This window comes from Lithobates pipiens, unplaced genomic scaffold, assembly GCF_037356315.1.
Source record: "Lithobates pipiens isolate NorthernLeopardFrog02 unplaced genomic scaffold, aLitPip1_a1.2 Scaffold_18, whole genome shotgun sequence".
Taxonomy (NCBI): Eukaryota; Metazoa; Chordata; class Amphibia; order Anura; family Ranidae; genus Lithobates; species Lithobates pipiens.
Genome location: NW_027507758.1, coordinates 263,444,592 through 263,468,390, shown reverse-complemented (window position 1 = coordinate 263,468,390; position 23,799 = coordinate 263,444,592). Strand labels below are relative to the sequence as shown.

The 23,799-nt window shown below is 42.1% G+C and overlaps 1 protein-coding gene across 6 annotated transcripts in view; it reads left to right on the top strand.

Moving 5' to 3' along the window:
• The window catches only part of LAMA2 (laminin subunit alpha 2), a 1,237,914-nt gene that overhangs the window by 822,260 nt on the left and 391,855 nt on the right, over positions 1 to 23,799 (top strand). The window lies entirely within an intron of this gene.

The window sequence follows — 23,799 nt, the reverse complement described above, 5'->3', positions numbered from 1 at the left end:
TGCAATCCTGGGACGTTTGCATGCCCATATATATTTGAATACCATTGATTTTAGTTTCCTAAAATAATCCTGGGGGAGTACTATCAGGATCATTTGAAAAATATATATCAGCATCGGTAATATAAACATCTTTACTGATTTTATTCTCCCTGTCCATGAGAGAGTCTTATATCTTAAGGAATTCAGTTGATCCTGGATCCTGTACGTAGCACCCTGGGATGCCATCAATTTTACACCCAGATATCCCATCTCCTCCTTACACTATACAAAGGGAAATTTAGGTTGAATTGCCTTCTGCTCTTCCCTTGATGTAGTTATATTCAAGATCTCAGATTTAGCCATATTTATTTTAAAATGTGTTAATTTCCCATACCGACTCAGCTCCTTATAGACTATCAGGATTGTTGTCATGGGGTTAGAAATATAGAAAAGCAAGTAATCCACATATACGGCTACTCTATACTCCCTTTCTCCTACTCTGATTCCTTTAATATCTGGGTTTTTCGGATTGCAGCCAATATTGGTTCTAATGCTATTATGAACAACATTGGATAGAGGAGGCATCCCTGTCTTGTCCCATTAAATAATTCAAGGGGAGAAGACAGGGTTCAGTTTATTCTGATTTTAGCCATTGGGTGGTGGCAAAAGGATGACATCCATCTAATCATCCTCTCACCAAACCTCAAATATCTCAATGTTTCAAACATAAAGCCTCAGTCTACTCTGTCAAAAGCCTTTTCGGCATCAATTTACATAAGGACAGATGGGGTCCCCCCCCCCCCCATTGCTTCATGTATCAAGAATTATCCCTCCCCTCCCTCCCTGTCACAAACCCTACCTGATCATTGTGGATCCATCTTGGTAACAAAGGTTTCAGTCTGTCTGCTACTATTTTGGCAAAGATCTCAATATCCATATTTAATAGCAATATTGGCCTGTAACTCCCTGCAGATGCTGGATCCTTCCCCTCTTTCAAAATAAGAGTAATATGTGTCAGTAATGACTCCTCCCAGAGCATCTCTCCTTCTGCCAGTGCGTTCAAATAGTCGCAGAGCTTAGGGACTAAAAACTTTGAAAATCTTTTATAATACAAAATGGAGTATCCATCAGGGCCCCGGCTCTTTCCCAGGGTCATATTCTTTATTGCTCTATCCACCTCTTCATGCGAAATTGTGGCTTCAAGATATTAAGACTCCTCCTTAGATGTCCTGGGAAGGTCTAGGCCCAGTAGATACTCCTGTGCTTCAAGCTTTTGTGTCTCTTTATCCTTCCCTCTCTGACTCACGTTGTATAAAGTACTGTAATAAGAATGGAATGTATCTGCAGGGGAAGAATACACCATCTCTCCCTTATCATCCCTAATTTTAAGGATAGAGGACCTATTCTTTTTTTACTTTACTCTTCTAGCCATCCATTTGCCCGATTCGTTACCTCATTGGTATCTTTCCTTATTAACTGAGTAAAAAGCATGTTTTCTCTCCTGCTCTACACAGTTCCTCTAACTCTTTTCTTTTTACTATTAATTCTTGACTCTGAGATAACTTTGGGTCTCGTTCCTTGCTCTAATTCCTGCCATCTTTTTTTCCCTTTCTTTCTTTTTCCCCGCTCCAATCCCAATCAGAATTCCCATTACAACGGCCTTATGTGTTTCCCACAGAATTGACTTCTGGATTTCTGCTGTGTCATTGGCCTCAGAAAAGGCCTCCAACTCCTGCTCAATCCTTTTGACTATTTCATGGTCTTGAAGAAGGGAGTCATTCAGTTTCCAGTTTTTCCCCACTGGGAGGACCCCTAATATTTCTAATTGGATTATGACTGAGGCGTGATCAGAGAGGGTGATTGTTTTAATATCCGCTCCTTTAAGGCATGAAACCAGTTGATGTTCTATTAAGACATAGTCAATCCTTGAGAATGTCTGATGGGCAGGGGAATAAAAATTATAGTCTTGTTTCCCTGGATGTCTAATCCTCCATGCATCCATCATCTGAAAGTCCAATAGAGCTTTATTTTCCCTTTTTGAAAGCATCACGTTTTTTAAGTGTTTCCTTTAGAAATTTGTCAGAGTCCTTATTTGTGGAGTAGATATTTGCAATTGTGCACACTATTTTAAACAGTTTCCCTCTTATAAAAAGGAACCTTCCCTCCGGATCAGCCAAATGCCCCTCCACCGTAAATACCATTGCCCTGTCAAAACCAATGGCCACACCCCTTGAGTACTGTGATGTTGTATCTCCATAGAACCATATAGGAAACCGGTGAGACGATAGTGTACACTCTAAAGCATGTGTAGTATCTGTTTCCTGGAGACACACCACAACAAATGCAGCTCTTTATTTTTTTTTTATACCTTTTTTTTGGAGTGTTTAGTCTCCACGTTACAAGTGACCACGTTTACCAAAACCATGGTTCAGTAAAGGGATCGGTGTCTGCTCGTTCGGAGGAAGCAACGAGAGAGAAGAGAGGAAGGAGAGAGAGGGAGACAAAGAGGAGAGAGAAAAAAAAAAAACCCCTCCTTCCACCCCAAGAACCCCCTCACCCCTCAGTTCCATCCCCCCCCCTCCCTCTGGAACAGACAGCCTAATGAAGGCTGGACATGTTCCCTCTTTCTGTTCAATATATGGGTCCAGCCAACGTCATCCTGATGTCTCCTCATCTTCATGTCTTTCATAGGGCATCTGCCTCTGATACCTCTAGGTCCCCTACCAGTACCCCTTTCTTTCTTTCCTTTGAGGCAGGCTGGAAAACCCCATTGATATGATATATTCAATATCCTCATTAGCTCAGTTAAAGATTTAAGGAGTCTCCTTCTCATTAAAGTCTCTGTAGATAAATCAGAAAAAATCAGAAGCTCCACTCCTTCATGCAAAATTCCTGCTGATTTCCACATTTTTCCCTTAATTTTAGATTTTTCTTCCACACTATGACATCTCTTGGGCTCTCTGTCCTCTGGATAGGATACCTAGTAATCCTGTGCACTCTATCAATTTTCAATGTCTCTGTTGTTTCTCTCTCCAGAAAGGTGTTAAACAGCTACTGCGTCATTTTCAACAATTCCTTATTACCATGCTTCTCTGGGAGACCATTTATTTGCAGATTTTTACATTGACTCTGATTCTCTTTGTCCTCCAATTTATATAGGAGCACTCTATTTGTTCTCTGCAGGGATTTAATCTCTCTTGCTTATATTCTCCAATCTTTGATCATGATCATCCAGTCTTGCCTCTAACTCTTCTACCCTTCCAAGGACTTGCCCAATATCTGACCTTATTGTGGCAATATCTACTTTTAACAATATTTCCATTTTTACCAGCATCTCCGTCAGCATCTCTTTAATTGCCAGGACTTCCTACTGAGCTTCCATTGATTGTGGGGTTTCTTCCCTTGGTGATTCGCCTCCTCTTCTCTTCTTCTGAACCCCCATTCTGAGCTTTAAGGCCTCCCTGGGGTTACTCCCATTGCTTTTTGGCCAGATACAGACGGAATTGTTTAATTTCTCTGCCTTATTTTCCTCCTCCTGCATCTTTTGCCTGCGTTCCTGTTCGCAATGCAATCACCTGCTTGGGACTGCCATGTCCATTCTCTACTATACTAGTATCTGTGGACATATAATACTGGATACCCCCTGGGCTTGAAGCAGGTGGGGCTCCTTTGCTTATTTTATTTGCTTTCCCTCTAATTTTTATTGATTTCTACCCCAGAAATTGGGAATTTTCCCAATTCAACATTAGTAATTGAAAAATGCGCAAATGATGGAAAAAAAGGGATGAGCCTTCAGAAAATGTTATGTTTCTCTATTAGCCACCATATAGTGATTCTGCGCCCCTAAAAATAATTCTGCTGTTTTCTTCTGCTTATGGCTCCTTTATTGCAGCACCTCAATCATTTATCGAAATTTGCTTGGAACAGGGTCTACTTGTCCCATACGAAAGTACAGGAAGAAAGTGGTAAATAAATGAAGCTGCAGCAGAAGGCTAAAAAGAAAAAAAAAACAAGCAACCATTTATAGATCTCACTGGGGTCCCACAGCAATGTCCATTAGCCAGTGACCATCATCCTTAACAGGGGATATCTATATGCATGTTTATTTACTGGCTATTGCGGTACAGTAACATGACTTTGAAAGTTCCTTTTATCTTTCACGATTTAGACTTTTAAGCCTGTCAGTGAAGTTTAGCATAAAGTTTGACATAACCTTTGTTTGACCTTTCTGTGACATATACAATTCTTCTTACATTCATATTCTGCCAAAAGCAAGAAAACTGGGTTGGTTTCCAGGTTATATACCTTGAGTGAGATAGGAGGTGACTAAACAGTTCCAAGATACACTCCAGGTCACCTGTAATCCTGCCACATTACTAGTTACTAGGGGGGAGACATAAGCTCAATACAAGTCTATTTCAATCTGATAAGAGCATGCAACTGCTATTTAAAGATGCATTTTCCTACCAGAGTCCGGATAGTCTCCTACCCCTTCTTTAAATGGTTCTGCAGCGGTGACATCTCTCATGGAGATCGGCAGTCTTGCCCTCATCACCCCTCCTTCCCATTAGCACAGAGGGGGGAGTATGTATCACAGCCGGTGCTAATCTGACCCTTGGTCTATCCTTCATCTACCAGTCTCCATGAAAGCCAGCAGCGGTCTCCAGTCAGGGCTGCGTTGTCCCCCAATCGACCCGCCAATATCCGAGTCATGGAGTGGTGACACCAAGAGATCCGGGGGGGCATAGAGGGACTTGGAGTGGGTGGGGGTGGGTGAGCGGACATTCCAGGCGGGGGAGATGCTGACAGCCAACGCTGTTGCCTCAGCGTCTCAGTGTCCCAGCTTGTCGGCTCCAGGTGAGACGAGGATCACAGGCTCATTTACACTTACAGTTAGGTCCATGTATATTTGGAAACAAGCACAATTTTCATACTTTTGGCTCTGTATGCCACTAGAATAAAATTGAAATGAAACAATCCAAATGAATTTGAAGTGCAGACTTTCAGGTTTAATTCAATGGGTTGAACATAAATATCAAGTACAAATTTTAGGAACTGCAACCATTTTTATACGCGGCTCTCCAATTTTAAGGGGCTCAAATGTAATTGGACAAATGAAAATAATCATAAAGAAAATGTTCCTTTTTATTATTTTGTTGAGAATCCTTTACTGGCAATGACTGCCTGAAGTCTGGAACCCATGGACATTACATAAAGAACGGGTTTCCTCCTTTCTGGTGCTTTTCCAGGCTCTAACTGCAGCTGTCTTCAGTTTTTCTTTGTTTGTGGTCATTTCTACCTTTAGTTTTGCCTTCAGCAAGCAAAATGCATGCTCAATTGGGTTGAGATGATCATGTGATCAGGTCAAGATCAGGTTATTGACTGGGCCATTGAAGAATATTCCCCTTCATTTCCTTCAAAAGCTCCTGGGTTGCTTTTGCAGTATGTTTTGGATCATTGTCCATCTGTACTGGGAAGGGCCATCCAATCAACTTTGCTGCATTTGGCTAAATCTGGGCTGACAGTATATCTCTAAACACTTCAGAATTCATCCGGCTGCTTCAGGTCACTGGAAGCCATGCATGCCCATGCTATCACACTGCAAGCTCCACCATGTTTTACAGATGATGTTGTGTGCTTTGGATCATGAGCTGTTCCGAGCCTTCTCCACACTTTTTTCTTCCCACCATTCTGGTACAGATTAATCTTATTTTTTTCCGTAAAAAAAATGCTTTTCCAGAACTGGTCTGGCTTTTTTAGATGATTTTTGCCAAGGTCTAATATGGCTTTTCTATTTTTCAGGCTTATGAATGGTTTGCAGCTTGTGGTGAACCATCTGTATTTTCTTTTGTGAAGTTTTCTCTTGATCTTAGACTTTGACAATGACATGATAAGTGCGACGTATCATGCGACTTTGGACAGATAAAGTTGCATGAAAAGTCACAGCCCATTCATTTCAATGGCACCCGTTACCATCTATGCAACTTAAAGTTGCTGTGACTTTGAAAAAGGTTCCTACACTACTTTGATGCAAATTTTGATGTAACTTTGATTCAGAGACTGTAAAGTTGGATTAAAGCTGCACTCAAAGTCGCACCCTAAATTGCGTGACTTTGTGGTCACAATAGTGGAAACATAGCCTTATTCAAATGAAAATATGGTTTTGCTACAAAAAACACCACTGGCCATAAGTGTGATCCTTGATGTTGGCAGAATGTCACATATTAATCTAAAACCAAGAAATCTTGCTAGTTACTGCAAATATGTAAATATGTAACACCTCCTATCAGGACAGCTCCTAGCACTGATCACATCTCATATGACCGTGCAAATGCAATATTTATAGAGGAAATGCTGCAATGTCTGGATGGTAGCATGAGTGCCTTAATGCAATGACACTAAATAAAAAATGTGTTGATGTGCAAACAAAGTTTTCTTACCATGGAGCGTGTGATCACAGCATCACAAACCTTATAATCGACATATATGTTGAAATGTATAAAGTGCCCCCGTGCTGGTAAAATAAATATATAAAGAATTTTTGTGCAAACTACAAAAAGTTCATACAAAATCAAATCAAATAAAAAACTTCATGTATCAAATATAGAGATTCAAATACATGCAAAAAAATATATATTTCCAGTGATCAAAAGTGCTAAGTGCACACACAATAAGTGTCAACATTTCATACAAATAGTAACATCATTAAATATTGCAGTCCATTCCAAAATTAATCACAGCTTTTACTGGTGATAAAACTCATGTTCTTGTGTTCACTCAGGTGCCCCCCCCCAATGTGTGTACGCTCACCTTAGAGCGCTTGTGAACCACCCCTGGGTTCAGTGTCAGTAATGGTGTCCTGGGAGGCTCAGTTCTGCTGTTTCCACGCTCGTGCAAAACATAAAGGGACTTGATAGTGTGATACCATTTTATAAAATAATTTTATTAATAAACCTCTGACACTTGCGTGAGTCCTGAGTACTCACATTTGCTGGGTGCTTCCGTGCACCACTCTATAGAAAGCCAAACAAATCTCCAAAAAAGCCGAAATATTGTGTCTATCCTTTTTGAGTCAGATCAGCTGTCTCCTGCTCCGTCCTGTCCCCCCCCAGCTGATCACTAGGGATTGTGAAGAAGTGAGGATGGTCAGAGGTGTATCAAAAAGCATTACTGGGAGAGAAGACTTGAGTTGTTTGTAGAGTCAGACAGACATGGCTTATACATTTTTAAGGAAATGGCCAACAAAGAAAACACCTTCAGAGACTTGTAAAGACTATTTTTATTTTAGCAAATACTGATAGATTAAAGTGTGTCTCTGGGTTTCAGCCAACCTCCTCATTTGTTTTCTACCATTTAGCAAGGGTAAACCTTATTTCTAAAGAAGTTTTGAACTCATATGAGGTTATGATCTCAAGTCTCACATCAGAAACCTTTTTTGGAGTGGACACATGTGATTCAGGTCTGTTGTGACATCACACTACTGCAGTCTTCAGGATCTGGGAAGACTCCACTACTGAACAGCCAATAGGTTGTGTCCATGTCACCTAAGCAGTAATGTGGACACCTGAAGTAAGACCATCAGTGAGGCAGAGAAAATACTTGAGACATGTCATGTGAAGTAAAAGGAATTTTATTTTTATTTTTGTCACAATTATTTAGAGGGTGTTAGAGCATTGTTTGTGGAGAAGGGGGAGGGGGGGGTAGCCCCAGTTTGAACACAGCTTTAAAGTCCATCTTCACCTTTTTAAAAAGAAAGATTAAAAATCAGTTCCCAATAAAATTTAAATTTAGCTCGCACTCCAATACTTACTTCCTCTCTGTGATTAAAGCAAACCTTTTTTCCCCATAATTACATGTTCTACTCCTTGCCTACATATGGAATGTTTTTTTCTTTTCTTTTCTTTCAACTACTTAATTTGTGCAGCACTTCTGCAATTCCTGCCAATGACTTTGTAAGTTTCTTCTACAAAGAAAGCTTCTTTCATGCCCCATACACACGATCAGAATTTTGGTCGGAAAAAGCTCTGATGGTTTTCCCGACGGAATTCCGGAGAGATTTCGCTCAAGCTGTCTTGCATACATACGGTCACACCAAATTCCAACCGTTAAGAATGTAGTGCCGTACAACACATATGATGGAACTAGAAAAAGGAAGTTCAATAGCCAGTAGCCAATAGCTTCCGTCTCGTAGTTGAATCTGAGCATGCGCGAGCTTTTGCGCGTCAAAATTGCATACACGCGATCGGAATTTCCGATAGAAACTTTTTCTGTCGGAAAAATTGAGAACCTGCTCTCAATCTTTTGCTGGCAGAAATTCTGCCAGCAAAATTCTGATGGAGCATACACATGGTCGCATTTTCCGACCGTGTGTACGCGGCATCAGTGTACATTCTTGGCATGTCTTGGTGCTGGGATGAATTATCTCCTGTGTTCATGCGCAAGAGTTACGCCATACCAGCCCACCAAATCAGGATGCCCAAAGATGCTGAACCTAGAAGAAGAAGCTTGGAAGCATTTAATTGTGGAAAGTAAGTGCTGCAAACTTCACTTTAGCCTTGGCGAAATTCCTTTTCTAGAGCTCCAGGACTGCTTTTTAATGAAATCATTCAACTTCTATAAACAAATATATTGTTTCTATAGGTTATGACATATGGTATCTTACCAATGGATTCATGAATATTTATACTTTATAAGAGTCTGGTCCATTTTAAGATCAAGTTATGGAACATTATTTTTTTTCCCATTTATATTTATCTGTTTATATAGGTATGCATTATCCATTTTAACATTCAATGAAAATATGTGTAGCAATGAAGAATATTGTAAGTATATTAAAGCTCACTTGTTAGTTTGGCATAATATTTCACACACCCAATAAAAAGGTAAAAAAACATAATATAATATTTTTAGGAATATAAGATGAGCCTACTTCAGGGTGGGAATAGCATTGAATTTGTGAGCCTGTAAACAAATTAAACAATTATGCTAGTTTATTCAGAGAACTTGTTTTAATTATTTATAAGATCTGTCTTTTAATATGCCTTTGTACTTTCAAATGTTATGATATTTATTAAACCGAAAACAAAATTCTGCATATCTGCATGACAGTTATAACCCAGGGAAACACTGCCTTTTAAATTACTAATGATAAATATGCCACAGCTCATAGTTCGCTATGTTTACAACTAATTTCTCAGAAGAGTTGTTACTGAAACATTTGGGAGGGCTAGACATGATGCAAAGGCCACATATTAATATGCAAAAAATCTTTTTTCCTCCTAAGAACAATCTTTGCATCTTGAAATGCACAAGACTCCATAAACTAGCACAAACTGCCTGCATGAAATTGTTGCTGTTAATAGATATTTCTGATTTTTTTGTCATAGCTGTCACTGAAACAAGAGCAAATGGGAAATATCCCAGTGGGAACATCTGTTCCTTAACAATTCCTAAAGGGGGGAGTTTCTCTTCAACAGTGATGAGCAGAGTAATTTCGGGATTTACTGTTCATTAATTTTGTTTTGCTTATAGGGCCACTTAGGAGAAATGTGTCTTTTGAAAAAGATTGAATCTCTTTTTCTTAATTTACACCTTTATTTATTTATTTATTTTGGGGGGGGGGGTGTATTACGTGTAGTTTATTTTGATACATTTAATATTTTTTGTAATGGATTTTTTCCTTTTTCTCTGTGTAAAATCTATATAGAGGTTGTTTTCTTTTGCCACAGGTACAGATCTAAAAGAGTTCAAAGGGATTTTCATAACCCTAAGCCCTTGTACACGCGGTCGGAAAATCCGTCGGAATGTGTCCTATCTGACCGTGTTGTCGGATAATCCGACTGTGTGTGGTATGCATCGGACTGATTCCATCGGAATATCCGTCGGACCCAATTTTCCAACATGTTGGAAATATTTCCAGACCAACTGGTTCGATCAGACATACTCCGATCATGTGTAGAGAATTTTGATCGGACCAAGTGCCACGCATGCTCAGATCAAATTCCTACATAAAAGCTATTGGCTACTAGCCTGAACATAGTCCCATCGTAACGAAATTACGTCATCACATTCTGAATGATCGGATTTTTCGACAACTTAGTCCGACCATGTGTATGCAACAGTTTCGGACAAGATCCGATGGACAAAATCCGACGGATTTGGTTGTCGAAATCTCCGACCGTTTGTACAGGGGCTTAGGAGCAATTTAAAGACTGTTTCACCCTAAAAACACCTTTGTTTCTGCCTTCCCTTTGACTCCAATGCTGATGATCTAATTGATGACATTTCCCTGAGATCTCTGTTTCCGGAGAGCTGAGAGAAGCATGGCAAACTTCCGTGAGATCTCCCAACTTTCACTAAAATTTCAGGAAAATTAAAATCTCAATCTTGCTATACTTTACCTTGGGGAGATTTCCTCTAGCTATCAGTTTATCTGATACCAAACTGGTAAAATCAAAAGTACCAATTTTGAAGGCTTATATGCAGGTTATTGGCCATAAAAAGGGTATGAGGGCCCGGGTACTGCCCTGGGGGACATGTACCAAAGCAAAAAAAAAAAACGTTTTAAAAAGATTGTTTTTAAAGGAGCAGTGATTTTAATGATACCTAAAGTGAAACAATAAAAATAAAAAATGAATGCAAATATATTGCCCGGGGGATCCCCTTAGTCTGCCTGTAAAGTGGGGGACCTGTACCATGTATAGAACCTGCTGCAGCAAAACTGACACATATAAAGGAAAAAAAATACATTTAAATTGCCTGAGATACAATACCATTGCCTGCAATACAAAAATGTTAGAAAAAAACAGCATGGGGTCAGACCCAAAATCTATACCAAACACACATACTAGGTGTGCACTGATATCACTTTTTTAAGACCGAGTACAAGTACCGATACTTTTTTCAAGTACTCGCCGATACCGATTACTGATACTTTTTTTAATGCCATGTGACAGTAGCATTGATGGGCACTCATAGGTGCCACTGATATGCAGCATAAGTGGCACTGACTGATGGGCACTGATTTGCAGCACTGATATGCTTGCACTGATGGCTGGCACAGATATGCTTGCACTGCTGGCTGGCACTGACTGATGGGCATTGATATGCTAGCTCTGATAGGTGGCATTTATGGGCACAGATAGGTGGCACTTATGGGCAATGATAGGTGCAACTGTCGGGCAGGCAGTGGCAATGAAATGATGAGAGAGACAAGCAATAACAGTCAAACCTTAAAGTTCAAACTCGAGTATACAAGTGCTGTAAACGTCCATCTTGGTACACCCTGCACTCAACCTCAGTAAGCCAGCAGTTAGAAGGCAGCAGCGGACATCTTGTTACACCCACCCCATATAGTTAGTGAACTATATGGGGTTGGTGTAACAAGATGTCCGCTGCTGCCTTCTAACTGCTGGCTTAGAGGCCGAGTGCAGGGTGTACCAAGATGGGCATCACACTGTTCAATCTACGATGGAGACCAAGGCATGGGTCACTGATTCTGATGACTGCAAGTGTGAACCACACCCCTGCCCCCAGCCAGCTTACCTTCCACTGCTGCCAGCCCAGGACTTGCTCTCCACTGCCAGGACTCGCTCTCTGCTCTGCCCACTGACTTTTGGGAGCTGCTTCTTCATACAAAAGGTATTGGATCAGGCATCGGGAGCATTTGCAGAGTACAAGTACTGGGGCAAATACTCGGTATCGGCAACAATAGAGATACTAGTATCGGTATCGGTGCAACCCTAACACACAGTTTTTGACAATTCCTATTTAAAAATTTTAAAAAATGACCCCCAATGTAGATCCATTGTCAATCACAATGCTGCCACCACCGCTGGACCCACACAAAAGTTCCGCCCTCGACGAAGGCTTACCATCATCTGCTGCTCCACCATCTGACAGTTATTAAATAGGTAAGGGGAGGCAACATCACCTCGTAGCACCACCCCTGTGTGACATCACTGAGCATTCTGGGTGAGAGGATGGATATTTCTGAGAGAAATTGTATCTACAGAAGAATATCGATAGTGGTGCCCATTGGCCATCACTCAACTAGGCGACTTAAGCATCTATTGGCAGACAGCTACCAGAAGAAAGTAGAAGAAATCAGGCAGAGAAGGAAAATAGGTTAAAATAGGAGAAAGAAGGAAAAGGAACATGGGGAGGAAAATAAATAAAAAGGAGTTGAAAGACGGGGAAGGGAAAACCCTGAGTACCACCGTCCATAAATATTTTTTCATTGATGGAAGCTATAGCACAGCTTAAATAAATTGGAGGAGGGGGAAAGAACACATGGGCATAGTAGGCATTCTTGCTCTGAAAATTTCAGCTAAAGCAGAAGCAAGCAACACAAGGGACACTTTGCGTTGATAGTACAATCCCTTTTACTTTTTTTTGTTAATGTTTGACTAAACCAAGACTTTAATTAAAGTTCTAACTCTTACTTTTGGTTTCCTAAGCTAGGAAAGAAAAATGTTTTGTTTCAATTTGATTTGACTACTGCCTCATCTCGGTCATTCAAAGGTTTTCCTACTAAATACACCCAATTGGCTTGATTTAGTAAAAGAGTTAAGAACCTTCACTCAGTAAATTGTCTTAAAATACACTTTATTTTTCTATTAATACAAAAAACTAATTCCTGGTCACTGAATATCCTATCATGTGCAGATGAAATAGGTAAAGAGGAATTGTCTTTGCACATGATTGGGTAAAGTGGATAATCACACAATTTGTGTGAATTTTCTTAAATATTTTACAAAATCAGCCTCCCTGCCTTTAGCTCTCAGTCAAAACTGCAATTTTCAGACTTCACATGCAGAGTGGCCTGCTGAGCAAACTGAGTATTGTAGCTCTTGTTGTGAACAGTAATTCTCTCCATTGAAAATATTGTTTGTTGTATATTTCCTAGTCTGTTAAATAATGTAACATTCAGGTAAATGTGTTCCACTGTTGCTTACAAACAGAAATGAGTAGAGTAGGGATGAGCCCAATGTTCAAGTCAAACGTAAGTTCGAGTCGAACATCCGGTGTTCGACTCGACATCTCAGACAAAACAGGAAATAGCAGCACAGTGGCTAAGTGGTTAGCACTAGCAGCACTAGGGCTGTTGATTCAAATCCCATTCATGGCACTACCTGCCTGGAGTTTGCATGTTCTCCCGTGTACTTTGTTTTCCTCCCACACTCCAAAGACATGCTGGTAGGTTAATTGGCTCCTGTCTAAATTGGCCCCAGTATGTATGATCGTGAGTTAGCGACCTTAGATTGTAAGCTCCACGAAGGCAGGCACTGATGTGAATGTATAATACATATGTAAAGCACTAAAAATAGAGTAAATAGACGGCAATATATAAGTATCATTATTAAATAATCATTAAGGCTAATCTCTTCAACAGGGATAGACAAATAATATTTTAAACTTGCCTCCACACTCTGTTCAAAACCAATTTTTTCCCAAAAATTATGCTTTACATTTACATAAGCCCCTACCACCTAAGGGCTTACTTCCCCAGCTCAGTGATTAAAGTGATATTAAAGCTTTCTTTTAATAAAAAATAATAAACAGGTTATACTTAACTGCTCTGTGCAGTGGTTTTGCACAGAGCAGTCCCGATCTTCCTCTTCTCGGGCCCCTTGCAGGCGCTCTTGGCCCCTCCCTCCTGCTGAGTGCCCCCAGAGCAAGCAGCTTTCGATGGGGCATCCGAGCAGGCTTTTTCCTGAGCTGTGGCTCTGTATGTCCATTCATGAATAGAGATGTGGCCTGGCCCCACTCCCTCTCTCTCCTCAATGAGAAGGGAGAGTACCCAGAGAGCCAAGGCTCTTGTGCACATTTTCTGGATCGAGATAGAGCTCAGGTAAGCATTTGGAGGGGTTGTGGTGGCTGCTGCACAGAAAAGGTTTTTAACCTTCATGCAAAGAAGACATGAAGTTAAAATCCTTGAGCCTTTAGAACCACTTTAACTCAACATTTGTTTTTGAAGAAGATTGGCACGTCTGAAACAAACCCATGCTCACAAGAAACTCTGTGCAGAAAATGCTCTTGCTGGGGATTGTACCCAGGACCTCAACATTTTAAAACAGCTAGGCTAATTACTTAAGCTTATACATTGTGTTTTCACAATGCAGTATTACAAGCAACTTTAGGACTAAGCTAAAATAAAATAAATTACACTAAAAGCTGATTTAAGATGGCTTAAAGGGGTTTAATAATGTAAAAACCGTTTTTAATCACAAGAAAATATGCTTATTCTATATCCATGGTTTCAAATGTAATACACTTTCTTTTTTGTATTTTAAAATAAATTAACTAATTTGTTTTTAGTGACATTATCTATTGCTGTATACTTAAAATAATGTTTTAGTTAAAGTGGTAATAAACCCAAAAGATATTACATTGCAGCTTACTAATTCTTAGATGTGATGGCTGCATTTGTTTTCTTTTTTATTTAAGGCTTTCTTTCTATTATTGTTAGTTGATTACCCAGCCAGTAAGTCTCTTGTTTAAAAAAATAAAAACTCCGCAGCTGAATGTATCAGTTACAGAGATGAGACAAACCATTTAACACTAGACTAGCAGAGGTGCTTACAATGATCAGCATTTATTTATGAAAAACTGTTATCCCAAAAAAGAGAAACAATGTTGCTGTAACTGCTTATAAAGTGTTAGCTGGTGTTTAGCTTCATTGTGTTAGTGTATCAAAATCTGTTAGTATATTTATCAAAATCTGTTTTTAACACTCCTCTCCCACCAGACTGATAATGCTGCTATCCAAATGTGCCCCTAGTGCACATATATCCTGGTTGGGGGCACTCTAATGCAGGGGTGGTGTTATAGGTGAAATCACAAGGTGAAACCAGAGTGAAAAAGCTTAAAAAAGAAAGCGAATGCAGCTACCACATCTAATGATTGATAAGCTGCAATATATAAAAATTTTTGCTGTAGATTTAATACCACTTTAACTGCTTTCTAATAAACACTAGTTGAGTGGCAGAAGAGTAATTTTTTATTGTATGTGCTTCCTTCACCTGTTTTATGTTCATAAGACTACATTTCTTATCTTCATGTTCATGTGTATGTAAGTGCTTCATATCACTCATACAAGAATTGGCACTGTGTAAACACACTACTCACATAAAAAGTCCATTATCAGCCAAGTACAAATGTCAGTACATGTGTTCAAATTATTATACATAATGTCAAGGAGCTTCAGTGGCTCATGAGACCATGCTCTAGTTTGAAAAACATGCTCTTAGAAAAGGAAATTGAATCACGTAAAGGTCACGGTTAGACTGGGTTATACACATAGACAATTGCATAATACACATAATTCTTTGGTCTTTCACTTACACTTTACGTCTATCCAAGAAAAAAAAAAGCGAATAAAAAAAAAGCAGTATCACTTCAAAGTTGTGTTAAGATACTAACCTGCATCATCATACCACCATTCCCAAGAGGAGATATCTTAAATCTCTAACAATGTTCATGATAAATGCAGCAAGACACTGCATCCCGTGCCACTGGCCCTCTCCAACTGCCCCGATGAAAAAGGAGTAGTATGGTAGAATCAACAATATCGAAAAAATAGAACTTATCAGTATCTCACACGAAAAGTTACCCAGATTCACATCAACATGGTACAGTTGGCAATGCTTTAAAACAACAGAAGCATATCAGACGAACGACGGGTGAGCTCTTTTAATCATAACAACTTTAATGAAATTAGTAAACTACAAACACTTTACCTGCTGCTACCTACCCTGGTCCTGTACGTAACTACATAGATCTTCCCTGCAACACAAAGTCGCTCTACCTGTCTGCGATTTCCCACCTGACTCTTCATACCCTCTGGTAACTGCATAGATCTTCCATGCAACACAAAGTCACTCTACCTGTCTGTGATTTCCCACCTGACATTTCATACCCTACGGTAACTGCATAGATCTTCCCTGCAACACAAAGCCACTCTACCTGTCTGCGATTTCCCACCTGACATTTCATACCCTATGGTAACTGCATAGATCTTCCCTGCAACACAAAGCCGCTCTACCTGTCTGCAATTTCCCACCTGACACTTCATACCCTCTGGTAACTGCACAGACTCCACTCTTATGTTAAACACTGGACTAAATTGCCTAACTGAACTCTAATTCTGCCTTACTAAGAATTTGAATCTGCTGTCTATACTTGCTTGTTTGTTTATTTTTGAAAATGTCACTTTTTTTGTATTGCGCTGCCTTGGACAAGATCAAACATTTAAACTTCTCCTGTTGCCCCCTCTTGCATTGCACTCTGTCCAGGCCAGTTGTAAACCCCACCCACAAGCTTGGTTTTATCAGCTCCTAAGTGAAAAATTGTGAATCCCCCCCCACACCATCTCTGTATAAATGTTGTTCATTTCTTGGGATGGCTGGCGATGGTTTGGGCTGGCCACTCCTTTCGCAAAGTGTCACTCCAGCAAAAAGTGTTTGGCACTTTGACTAAGGCACTGCTACAAAAAAGTATGCATAGACATTAGTGTTTCTACACCTATTTTACAAGAAGTTTCTCTTTATCCTCTAACTTTCCTCAGCCTTCCTTCTATTCCCCTCACCCCACCCTCCAACATGCTCACACTAATCTTTGCTATAACGTCCTCTCTCCTCAAACTCAAATTTCTTTACCCCTCTCCCCCCTCTCCAGCTACCAGCCTGTACATATCTCCCTCTCTTCTGCCCACTCAATATTACTGCACTTACCACCTCCTGCTCATTCTAAACCCACACAGTATTACCACTTCCACTCCACTGCCCTCCTATAAATACCACTCCCGCCTTACCACCATCACCCTCCTACTACTCCTAATGTCTGGGGACATTGCATCAAACCCCGGCCCTTCCACTCCCAATTCCCACCCCCAAAATTGTCTGTCTACCTCCTCCAACAGTAGTCGTAACTCCCACCTTTTCAACCCAATTTCCCTGATTCCACAAGTCAGCCCCCCTCTTTCATGTGCCCTTTGAAATGTCCGCTCGGTCTTCAACAAATCAGCTTCTGTCAATGACCTTTTCCTCTCCAAATCCCTTAATATATTTGCTATTACCGAAACCTGACTCCAGGAATTCAACACTACCTCTCCAGCTGCCCTGTCCCACAGTGGCCTCCTCTGGACTCACTCCACCAGACCCAGTGGATGAAAAGGAGGTGGCTTCGGACTTTTCCTCTCCCCACAATGAACCTACCATCTTCCCACACCTCCCTATTTTTCCCCCTGCTCTTTCAAAGTGCACTGCATTTGTCTCTTCTCTCTAGCTTGTCTGAGGGCCGCAGTCTTTTATTGGCCTCCTGGACCAGTGTCACGTTTTCTGGATGACTTCTCTACATGGCTACCCTACTTTCTTTCCTCTGAAGTACCTGCCATCATCCTAGGTGACGTTAACATTCCAATCAATGTTAATACTGCAACCACTTCTCAACTACTCAACCTAACCTCCTCTTTTAACCTAACGCAATGGACACAAAGCACCACTCACTCCAACGGCAATATTCTCAACCTTGTATTCTCCCATCGCTGCACTCCCTGCAACCTCACTAACACCCCCTTTCCTCTCTCTGATCACAACTTTATCCATTTCACACTTTCCTTGTCTCCTACCACCCATGCTGCCAACCCACAAACCACTACCCGCAGAAACCTCAACCATTCCCTTCTTCATTCTGCTACTGATGGCCTCTATGACAAAATCACACCCCTGTCCTGCCCAGACCTCCATCTGCAACAACACGGTGTCATCCTCCCTAGACATACTTGCTCCTTTTTCTACACGCACGCCCTTTTTCTACAACCAGGCCCTATCTACCACAACCCTGGCAAACAGACATCAGAAGTCTCAAGAGATGCAGCTGTGCTCTTGAGCAAGCATGGTATAAATCTAAATCCCTGCAAGACTTTTACCTCTACAAATCTGCCCTGCTCAAATATAACTCCTGCCTCCACACTGCTAAACAGACCTAATACAACACTCTCATCAAAACCCTCTCATCAAAACCTTGTCAACTCTTTTCTACCCTTAATTCCTTACTACACCCACCAACTTGCTTACCACTTAACAGATTGCTAAAAATTTCAAAAGCAAAATCGACATGATTTGCAAGGAGATATCCAGCATTCAACTTCTTCCCCTACCCAACACATCAGGTCCAACACCACACTCAATCTTCTCCTTCTTCAGCCCAGTTACCACTGATGAAGTTGATAAACTCCTCTGCATGGCCCACCTCACCACCTGTCCCCTGGACCCTTTCCCCACACAATTACTGCAATCACCTTCCCACTCTATTCTAAACTCCCTAACCAACATCTCTAAACGCTCCCTCTCCTCCGGTGCCTTTCCTTCCCTGCTCAAACATGCACTGTTTACCCCCATACTTAAAAAAAATTCCTTTCGACACAGTTGACCACGTGCTCCTCCTCAGCAAACTACACTCCCTTGGCCTCTGTGATTCTGCTTTATCCTGGTTCTCCTCCTACCTATCTCAGCGCACTTTCAGTGTCAATTACTACTCCATTTCCTCTTCCTCTATCTGTTGGGGTACCCAAAGGCTCTGTCCTTGGACCCCTCCTATTCTCACACTATACCTCTTCCCTGGGCCAGTTGATAACCTCCCATGGCTTCCAATATTACCTCTACGCCAATGACACACAGATCTATCTCTCAACTCAACGTACCCCTTTGATCTCCTCATGGATCTCAAACTTACTGAATGGCATATCGGTATGGATGTCACACCATTTTCTCAAACTCAATCTTTCTAAAACAGAGCTTGTTATATTTCCTCCTTTCTGGTTCCCCCCCATGACTTTACCATTAAAATCAACAGCACAACCATTGGTCCCTCCACACATGTCAGGGTGCTGGGTGTAATCCTTGACTCTGACCTCTCCTTCAGCCCCCACATCCAATCACTGGCTAAATCCTGCTGCCTTAACCTCTGCAACATCTCCAGAATTCGACCCTTCCTGACTAATGACACCACAAAGCAACTTATTCACTCCTTGATTATTTCCTGCCTTGGCTACTGCAACTCTCTCCTTAATGGCCTACCCTTATGCAGGCTATCCTCCCTTCAGTCTATTATGAATGCTGCTGCTAGACTAATACACCTCACTAATCGATCCATGACTGCTGCCCCTCTCTGTCAATCCCTTCACCGGCTTTCCCTACCCCACCGTATAAAATTCAAAATGCTAACTACAACATACAAGGCCATCTACAACATCGTCTCCAGCTACACCACCAACGTCATCTGCAGATATCGCCCAAATCATCCCCTTCCCTCCTCCCAGGCCCTGCTGCTTTCTAGCTCCCATGTTATCTCCTCTCATGTTCGCAATTAGGACTTCTCCAGAGCCTCTCCTATCCTCTGAAACTCCCTGCCCTGGTATATCCGATCAGTCCCTAACCTATCCACCTTTAGGAGATCCCTGAAAACTCACTTATACAGGGAAGCCTATCCCACACCCACCTAACATCTGTCCCCAAGCCACCCCCATCAAATCATTCCCTGCATCTATTACCTTTTGTACCACCACCCCCTCCCTTTAGAATGTAAGCTCTATGAGCAGGGCCATACTGTCCCTTCTGTATTAAACTGTACTGTAATTGTGCTGCCCCCCCCCCCCCCCCTTCTACATTGTAAAACTGTTGTTGCTATATAAATCGCGTATAATAATAATAATATGATCCTGTTGGAAATTTGGGGCCAACATACCAACTTCTTATGCTTTCAACCCATACATGTTCTTTATTGATCCATATTAACATGGCTCGAGAGAGAGAGAGAGCGAGGGAAGTCTGGACCCCCCCCCCCCCCCCCCCTCCCATCTTCTATACCTCTTCTTAAGCAATGTACTGCATGGATAATTACAATCTAACACACCACCAAAATAAAAAATAAATAAATAAATAAACATAAAATCTAATATAGCATGTGGCTATGTATAGAAATCAGTTAAGCTAATTCTGCATATGGCAAGAAATTATTTTGATGCTTAATTGTTATTAAAATGTATACACACAGTTCTATTATTTTGGCTTCATACGCTATTAGTCAAAATTCAAGAGTTCATATGTTTAAATGAACAACCTGTTAATTCAAGCTTTTCCTCCACACCACCATCAATGCCATCCCTTCCATGCTGCACTCCACGAGCAATTCAAGCCTCACATTCAGATCGCTCTACTGCAGGGTAGTCTTTCCAGTTAGGATTGCAGACTGACAGTGGTGAGAGCCAGCTGTGCGGAGAGTGGTCTATGTGGACAGCTTTACCCTGGATGCTTACAAACTTAGATTTGCCTCTTTTAATCATCAACCATGTGAGTTGCTAAATGTTGTACCTTCAATAAATGTAACCATATTGCTACACTTATTCTGCGTACACGCGACCAGACTTTTCGAGGGACTAGGTCCGACGGTCTTTCCGACGGACTTTCGGCGAATTGTCCTATGGACTTGTTCCGTCGGACCTTTGCTGTCAAAAACGTGTGCACGTAGCATTAGAGGTGCTTCTCTTGTCTTTTATACGCTGTAGCTCCTGATGGATTTTGCTTCTGTAGCGGCCAAAACCCTTGCTGGGCGGCCTTGACTTATTGGGCTTACCAGTTACCTTCTCTTGGCCTGCTCTTCCACGTCTAGGGGTTCCCAGGGTTGATACCCAATGACTTGAACACTGACAATGATAAAGTCCTTTAACAAAGGTTTTATTTTGCATTAGTAGCATCCAATAACACAGTCTCTCATGGGAACAGAAGGCACAGGTGAAGAACTCAGGCACCTTGAACTGCGGGTCTAGCACACTCTCTAATTACACCCAGAGAGTAGCCACTCACAGCTGGGCACTTTAAAGCTGAACAGATATCTAACCAGAGACCATGGCAGTCAGCACATTGACTCAAACTTGGAGCAATCCTATGAACGTATGCAAGTTGTAACTAAGGCCGCGTACACACGAGCGGACTGTTCGCCCAACTTTGTCCGCTGAACAGTGTTTCAGCGGACAGTCCGCTCGCGTGTGGGCTTCAGCGGACAGTTTCAACGGACAGTCTGTCGAACAAAGTTTTTCGGAATTTCCGTAAGACAGTCCGCTGAAACTTGGTTTCAGCGGACAGTCCGCTCGTGTGTAGGCTTGTTCGACAAACTAAGTTTCGCACATGCTCAGAAAGGATTTACACGGCGAAGGTTGCATTGCAGTGTATTGGACGTCGAATTTCTCGTCCCATCGTACGTGCCGTTCACGTCATCCCGCACGCTTTCAGCGGACTGTTCGTTCATCGTGTGTGGTCAAGTCCGCTCATGCAAATTTTGAGCGGACTGTTTGTCGGATTGTTTGACAAACTAAGTTGGGCGAACAGTCCGCCCGTGTGTACGCGGCCTAAGAGTAAACAGGAACCTTTTTCCTCAGTACCTGAAACATTTCCCGTCTACTCAATGACACTGGAAAAACGTGAATTCGTCAATGTCCTTCCCATCTCAGTAACCAGGCACTTCCCAGGATGCCCTCCTCTGAAGAGTCCTCCCCCGGTCACTTCCACAAGCTGTGGTGCCTCTCCAAGCCGAGAGCACACCCGGACACCTTGAATCCTCCCTCAGTTACTGCGTATGGACCAGCAGGGTCCGAGACTCGGGAACAGACAGATCCTTACCCCAGACCAGGCAGGTCTATCAGGGGCCTCTAACCAGAACATGTTGTGGGATGTCAAACGCCCCGTGACCGGGACCCCTCACGGGGCTACCCCGGTCCTGGAACCAGAACAGACCACATGGGTCTCATGAACTCCACTCTCAAAACACATGACCCACACATCTTAAGTACCCCTTTCCAGACTCCTCAGCGGGCCCGGAACTCCCACTGATTGGTTCCGAGAAGGTTGATACTCAAAACATTCAACCAGGCCTGGTTCTGGCCTGTCATGTGCACCTCACTGGTCACATGACCAGGCAGAGCTTCCCACACAGCCTGGCCAGACTGATGTCAAAGCCAAACTACGTAATCAACCCTCAGAACCCCTACTGTTCTGAGGCAAAAAACAAAATTTACATGCATATGACACTTTGTCCAAAATGTCATCCTCTACACATCCCCCCAGTCATTTAGATGATCTCCCCATCGTCTAGGTAACAACTAGGGTAAAAATCCTACACAAAAAACTAAGTAGTGCCTGAGTTCTTGTTTTAGGTGCTGAGGAAGGGAAAGAAGGGGAGACATGTTTAAATGTTAACATTTATCACAATGACATATTCAATGCTGTATGCATACCACCCAGTAAACTGTCTAAGCCCACCCAGACTCCGAAGACCTTGACAGTCGATCTCGATGCATCCTGAAAGAAAAACATAATACAAAAGACAACAAAGTACACTATACACTCTAATTTTGAAGGGCGAAATTCCATCATTAACACGACGGAACTTCCTCCTTCATAAGCACATGAAGTATCTCTCTAACACGCTCTAATCGCTGGTAAAAGAAAAGTCTCTACCTACTACTACTACTTTCCTGCCGACTCATGCCACCTAGTGGTCAGAGCCGCTGTAACTGCAAGTCCTTTAACAAATGAACATGGTGGGCCAAAAGCCTGAAGAACTTGACATGCATCTTCTTGTAGACTACCTGTCTAACTACACCAGTCTTTGTGGATTGCAGAAACAGTGAAAAAATTTGAAGACACAAGGAAGCTCTCCTCTTCTTTCTGCAAAACTTCTCAAAGACTTGACTCCAGGAACAGCTCACCAATAGAACCTTGGGTCAGTTAGAGTCAGATCTTTTCCTTGAGCATCAACTGTAGTATGAAGTAAATGGCGCTCTCTTTATCCAGTCGGCATATTATAACTTTATCGCTGTAGATGTGCCGACCGTAGCTCCAGTGTAACAAGCATCCTTGAAATTTATCATAAAGCTCCGGTGAAAAGGCCTTTTTCCGGAGTGGCTTTGGTACCTTGAGATAGTTCCAAACATCATCTTCGTATCAAGCCTCACGACTTCCCTCATTTACAGTAATGACATTCCTGGGGACATAGGGAAACTTCCACCCATACTCGGCGGCCACCCTTTTGTGCAGAAGCCGCTGCGACCTTGCGAGTTTTGACAATACATGGGCACTTCCCTCTCCAGGCGGTATGCAGGAGTTTGGGGACCGCTACACCAGCAGCGTGACAGGGCCCCTTTTCAGTGTGGACAGTTTCACATGCTTAGGGAGAGTCACACTCACTGTGACTGGGCCCGCCACGCTCAACACTCCGTTCCAGAGGTCAAATCTAACCAGTCCAAAACACTTGCACAAGTGACGGCCACATCATCTCCCCCTGCCCCCTCTGACAATACCTCAAATAAGTCCCCATCTTCTATATCCGACAGTGTCTCTAGCTCTGAATCTCTGTATTCCTCTGCCGGTAAATAATTAGACAAAGATGTACTCAAAGTCAAACTTTTCCCCGAAGCAATCTCCATCCACTGATTGGATCCAGTTGGACTCAGCGTTGTAACTCTGCGTGGCTTCCTTGAGAACTTTGTACATTTTACCTTTTCCAGTGGAGGCATGGCGACTTCCGAAAGAGTGGTAGAAGCAGTGTCCATCTGTTTCAGAGTGGTCTCCTCCGCAGTCTCCGTAATAGACGTAGCAGCATCTCCCTCAGAAACATCAACAACGACAGGTGTCGCCTTTGTGGAAGGCCTCACCAAAGGAGCGAAAACAACCAGTTCATCTGTTATCCTACCCGTGGCCCAGTCCATGCAATAGGTCCTTGGGAATCCAATTGGCTGTTCCACCTTGAAAACGTACGCTCCAC